Below are 6,000 nucleotides of genomic sequence, written 5' to 3'. Positions count from 1 at the left end.
ATTTTCCCAGGTGCAAACAGGAAGCCCTTGGAGCATTTTCCTCCTCTCTAGAAAGAAAGGTTTGTCTCCTGCTCTAAAGCATAAGGACAAGCGAGTGACTCATGGCACCCTTGCTCCGGGAGCAGGACAGTCCTGCTCCCCTAGGTGCGGCCAGTCAGATCACAGGGGCCGGTTTTAGTTTGGATAAGCCTTTTCTGAAAGGAGCCCCGCTAATGTACTAACAGGAAAATCCTCTGCGTGAAAGGCCCTGGCCTCGATGGGCTGGGAAATGCTGATTGCACGTTTGTGTATTCACTGCGGCTCTGCCCTGGCGCTGCCCAGGTATGATGTGCAGCTGATTTGTGTCAGCGTCGTGGGTGGAGACTGGGCTGTTTTCCCAACTCGTTGAGGTGGGTCTGGGCCTCTGCTTAGACCTTGCTCGCTTCTGAATGGTGGAGGAGAAAGTCCAGTTGCTGACACACAGACTTTCCAGGGGCCTCGGCCTCCAAAGTCACAGACCGTCCCTGACTGTAAGTAGATGGCAGAGTCCTACAGAGCGGTACTTCCTCTCCGGTCTTGAGGAAGCCGGAGGAGGGCAGTTCTAAGGGTTACCAGGAGAGAGTTTTCAATGCAGCCAGGCCTTCCCTCTGGGGTTTTGAAATTTACAGTGAGCCAGAAGTAGTTTTAAAAGCCAGTTTAAAAATCTAGTTCAAGTGTTCTGATTCTTAAGAAAATTATTGAATTTTATTTGATGAATGAGTTTCAAAAATTAATGTTACATCGAATCCCATGTATTTCCAGCTGCGTGTGGTTCAGCCTGGCCGGTACAAGGAAGTTATGATAATGGATGAGGGCACAATGATTGTAACACTCAACATTATTTCCTAATGAGGCATAATTTTGCAAATGAACAGAAAAAATAAACTGAAGTGATTGATTTTAAATAAATGAAAATTTTTACATTCTGTAAGTGAGTATATGATTCCTTTTTTTTTTTTTGGCCATCTTATAAACAGCAAATGGCAGAAAGGATTGAACAATTTCAACTTTTTGATTAAAGGGTTAGGAGGGAGAGAATTGATCACTACAGTGACTTCACTCATAATTTTCTCAGTTTGGGGGCATTTTAATTAGGCCCGTTCAAAATACTTATATTTTATTTTCCCGTGACTGTTGATTACACGTAGTACATGGTAGCTACTCACTCAATTTTGTTTGAATGGCTAAGCAAATCAATGGACACATTTTATTTTGAGTTAAGTCCATCACTGAAGTTTTCTGAGGAAATGCTATGGTGACAGCCATCCTGCTGGGAAGAAATCTCGAATCAGAAGGCAGGAGACTGGGTTCTGTTTCCAACTCTGGCCTCCCCAAACTGGGTCTTTGGCAAGTCCCTGGCCTTCTCTGCAGACTCAGTTTCCCCACCGGATTACACTGGTAATCTCTAAGGCTCCAGCTCGAAAAGTCTGTCATTTATTTTATTTATTTATTGAAGTATACTTGATTTACAATGTTGTGGTAATTACTGCTGTACAACAAAGTGCTTCAGTTATACATATATTCTTTTCTAAAATATGCTTTTCCATTACGGTTTATCATAGGATACTGAATATGGTTCCCTGTGCTATACAGCAGGGCCTTGTTGTCTATCCACTCTCTATATAATAGCTTATATCTGCTGATCTCATCTGCCCACTCCATCCCTCCCCCAACCCCCTCCCCCTTGGCAACCACCAGTCTGTTCTCTGTGTCCATGATTCTGTGTCTGTTTCATAGATGGGTTCAACTGTGGCATATTCTAGATTCCACATATAAGTGATATCATATGGTATTTGTCTTTTTCTGACTTACTTCACTTAGTATGACAATCTCTAGTTGCATCCATGTTGCTGCACGTGGCATTATTTTGTTCTTTTCTATGGCTGAGTAGTACTCCTTTCTGCATATGTATCACATCTTCTTTATCCATTCATCTGTCAATGGACACTTAGGTAGCTTCCATGTCTTGGCTATTGTGAATAGCACTGCAATGAACATAGGGGTGCATGTATCGAAAAGTCTATTATTTTATTTATTTATTTTATATTTTGGCCATGCTGTGTGGCATGCGGGAATATTAGTTCCCCGACCCGGGATGGAACCTGTGCCCCCTACATTGGAAGCGCAGAGTCTTAACCCCTGGACTGCCAGGGAAGTCCCTGAGAAGTCTGTGGTTTATAAGCTTTCTGTAACTTAGTTTCTCCACCTAGATCAAGTGAACAAAGAGTCCTGATCCTGCTGTGCTATGGGGTCTCGTGGAACTCTGTTGGCGATGTCAGCAGATGTCCTGGGTTTCTCTGTGGGCTGTGTGGGAAACATCCTCATTATGATGACGATTAATAAACAACGTCACTAAGTAAGCCCAATGAAATGACGCTGGGTGTCCAGACAGCAAGCCGCTTTACATGATTATGTATTCCTTGTCTGGCTACAGCTACACATTTTCCTCAGCAAGAAAAACATGCTGCCTTCATTGAAATATGTGCAGAAGTGAAACTGATTTGATGAAACAAGTGTTTAGAGAAAAAAATATGAAAACCACATGTTTTTGAAGAGCAGTGGATTTCACGCCTCCTAACATTGGACACCCAGCTCTGCTGTCCTCGACAGTGGGCAGCCAGCCACACTCTGGATTTCCAACCCGAACACAATTAGAAACAGAAAACACTGCAACAGCGGTGCTCCTCAAGCTGTCCTTGGCGAACGGGCCCCTTTAGTCACTCCGTTTGTAGGTACACATATACGTGCACGTTGGCGTTAGGTCAGAGGCTCAGCAACAAACTCGTCTTACAGACGTGTCTGCCAACCCGAGGGAATAAAGGCTGGGAATAAAACACCAGCCTGTACTGCTGGGTGGCACGTCGCAAAGGAAAACCCTTCAAAAGCAATTTTCCATGTTGTGACTGCAGAGATAAACACTTCCCATCATCTGGCTTTTGAGTTTGGGGAAATGAGCAGGTGGAAAAATCCTCAGATCTTCTTCAATTTTACAGATGTATATACCCTTTTGTTTCTTCCAGTCACCACTGATCAAATCCGAAGGGACGCTGGGCACCCTGAATCACCATGGGCAACGAGAACAGCACCTCGGGCAACCAGGTGGGTGTCACGGGGCTTCCCCTTAACCTACACGGGTCTCTTGAGTGACATTGACTAGACTGTTTTTTCAGCATCTCCTCTCTGCCCAGGAAGGAGTGAACTAAAACTCAGATTGTGGCTAGATACATGTGGGCATATTCGTATCCATGTAGGCATTTTTCATTCCATTTTCAGAATTCTCATATTAAGTCTAGCCCTAATTTTATTTTATTTTTTAATTTATTTTAATTTTATTTTTGGCCGTGTTGTGTCTTTGTTGCTGCGCGCAGACTTTCTCTAGTTGCGGCAAGCAGGGGCTACTCTTCGTTGCGGTGCGTCGGCTTCTCATTGTAGTGGCTTCTCTTGTTGCAGAGCGCGGGCTCTAGGCGCGTGGGCTTCAGTAGTTGTGGCTCACGGGCTCAGTAGTTGTGGCTCACAGGCTTAGTTGCCCTGCGGCATGTGGGATCTTCCTGGACCAGGGCTCGAACCCGTGCCCCCTACATTGGTAGGAGGATTCTTAACCACTGCGCCACCAGGGAAGCCCCCTAATTTTATAAACTATTTTATAAACTATAAACTATATATAAAAACTAGTTTTAATTCTTGTCCTATGCTTTTGAAATTGACATATGAGAGTTTGGCACGTTTTTCCTGGACTGTGCTCCCCACTCCATCTACTTACCTACATGGATACATACCCTTCCCCCCAAAAAAAGTCATGGGCCTGAAAAAGTGGTTTTAAAAATCTATAAATGTTGAACAGATTAAATTTGAACTATCATTTCCACGTTAGGTAAGGTTTTCACAATTGAGGAATAGGCTTTGCTTGACTGTGTGTAATACTGGGATATTCAAATAAATACAAATTTTATAGTTATCCATTTTAAGTTTGAGAGTTGCAATTCAATGCGCTGGTGAACAAAATTAGGGAAACACTTTCCCATTGATCTGAGACACAGTGGAAATTTTGGATTAATGGTATTGAGTTCTTTGAATGAGAAAATTCGACCTAAAGCCAGCCTAAGGCAATTCCTTTTCCCTCTGCTTTTTTCTTCTCCACAATCTTCTTTCCTCCCGCAGGAAAACAGGAATCATCAAAAGAAAAGATGGCAAAGTCGGGGCAGACAAGAAACAGTAATTGTGTTAAACAACTGGGTGGGAAAGTGTAGGGAGAGGTGGGAACTGTGGCACACAGAGGTGTCCTGTCCCACTGTCTAAAGGAGGCAGTCACCATCAACACCAGCTGATGGTTGCCAAGTAGAAATGTGGGTCCAGTGTTACAAGACCTTTCCATTTCTTCAAGAGAAGTCAGAAACCCATATTTTTATTTCCAAAACTCTTAAAGTTTTTAAAATTAAACTTTTTATGTTGAGATAATGGTTAGATTGGCATGTTGTTGGAAGAAATAATACCCTTTACCTAGTTTCCCCCAGGGGAAACATTTTGCAAAACTAGAGTACAAAATCACAACCCACAAACTGACATTGACAGTCAAGATACAGAACATTTCCAGAGACGGTATTCCTTTTGTTGCCCTTACAGCCACACCCACCTCCCTCCGGTGCCCCGTTCCTAACCCCTGGCAATTTCTAATTTGTTCTCTATCACCATAGAGATGAGATAGAGAATGTTATACCACGTTATATACATGCCGTCATGCAGTAGGTGACCTTCTGGAATTGGCTTTTCTCACTCAGCATGATTTCCTCGAGATTCATCCAGATTGTTGCACGTGTCAATAGTTCATTCCTTTCTATTGCTGAGTAGTGTTCCCCAGCGTAGATGTACTACAGTTCATTGAACCATTCACTCAGTGAAGGACATCTGGGTTGTTTCCAGTTTGGGGCTATTACAAATAAAACTGTTATGGACATTTGTGTACAGGTTTTTTTGTGAACGTAAGTTTTCATTTCTCTGACATAAAGCCCAAGGGTGTAGTTGCTGGATCTTATGGTAGTTGCATGTGTAGTTTTATAAGAACTGCCAGACTGTTTGCTAGAATCCCTGTACCATTTTACATTACCACCAGCAGTGCATGAGGGACCCAGCTTCTCTGCATTCTGGTCCTCATTTGGTACTGTCACTATTTGGTGTTGCCATTCTGATGTGTGTTGTGACGTCTCATTATGGTTTTAGTTTGCATTTCCCTGATGACTAATGATGTTGAACATCTTTCACATGCTTATTGCCATCCGTATATTCGCTTTGGTGAAATATCTGTGCGTGTCTTTGGCTCATTTTCTAACTGGATTTTTCTTACTGTTGATCTTGAGAATTTTTATATAGTCTAGATACTAATCCTTTGTCAAATTGTGGTCTGCAAGTATTTTCTCCCTTTGGTAGCTTGTCTTTTCATCCTCTTAACAGGGTCTTTTACAGAAAAGTTTCTACCAGGTACAATATATCAGTTTTTCTTCTTATAGATAGTGCTTTTTGTATCTTCCCTAAGTTGAGAACTCCTACCTGAATACAGACAATAAAGTAGGTTATATTTTCTCTCTATTACCTATACTAAACCACACTGTCCAGAATTGAAGGCCGGTTTATTTAGGATAGATGCACAGAAATCGAATTGGCACATCAAATGGGTGGTAAGTATTTTTGAAAGGCTCTTGCTATATATCTATATCTATATACGAAACGCATTTCAGAAAGGTGATGACAATTTGTATGTCTCTCATCAGGATATGAGAGCCCATCTCACTATATCCTTTCAAGCAATGGATATTTTGGTGTCTCAGATCTTTATTGATTAGAAAGGTAAAAATACTTAAAGATTTAAAAACTCTCGCCCTACTATACCTTACGCCCATTTCTCATCTCCTGCCAGCTCCCAGCCCTAGCCTCCCTCCCCAGACCGCCCCTCCCCACTCCTGGAGCAGACAGGAGAGGTTTTCCCGGACC

The 6,000-nt window shown here is 42.5% G+C and overlaps 1 long non-coding RNA gene across 1 annotated transcript in view; it reads left to right on the top strand.

The window, feature by feature from the left end:
• The first annotated feature begins 224 nt into the window (after window positions 1-224).
• Window positions 225-6,000, top strand: part of LOC132439562 (uncharacterized) — a 33,358-nt gene continuing 27,582 nt past the window's right edge. Inside the window, exons 1-2 of the long non-coding RNA XR_009522387.1 lie at window positions 225-321; window positions 3,039-3,117. This is a non-coding gene — a long non-coding RNA (uncharacterized lncRNA). The remainder of the gene's footprint in view (window positions 322-3,038; window positions 3,118-6,000) is intronic.

This window comes from Delphinus delphis, chromosome 16 (genome assembly GCF_949987515.2).
Source record: "Delphinus delphis chromosome 16, mDelDel1.2, whole genome shotgun sequence".
In the NCBI taxonomy this organism is placed as follows: Eukaryota; Metazoa; Chordata; class Mammalia; order Artiodactyla; family Delphinidae; genus Delphinus; species Delphinus delphis.
This window is presented reverse-complemented; position numbering and strand designations above follow the sequence as displayed.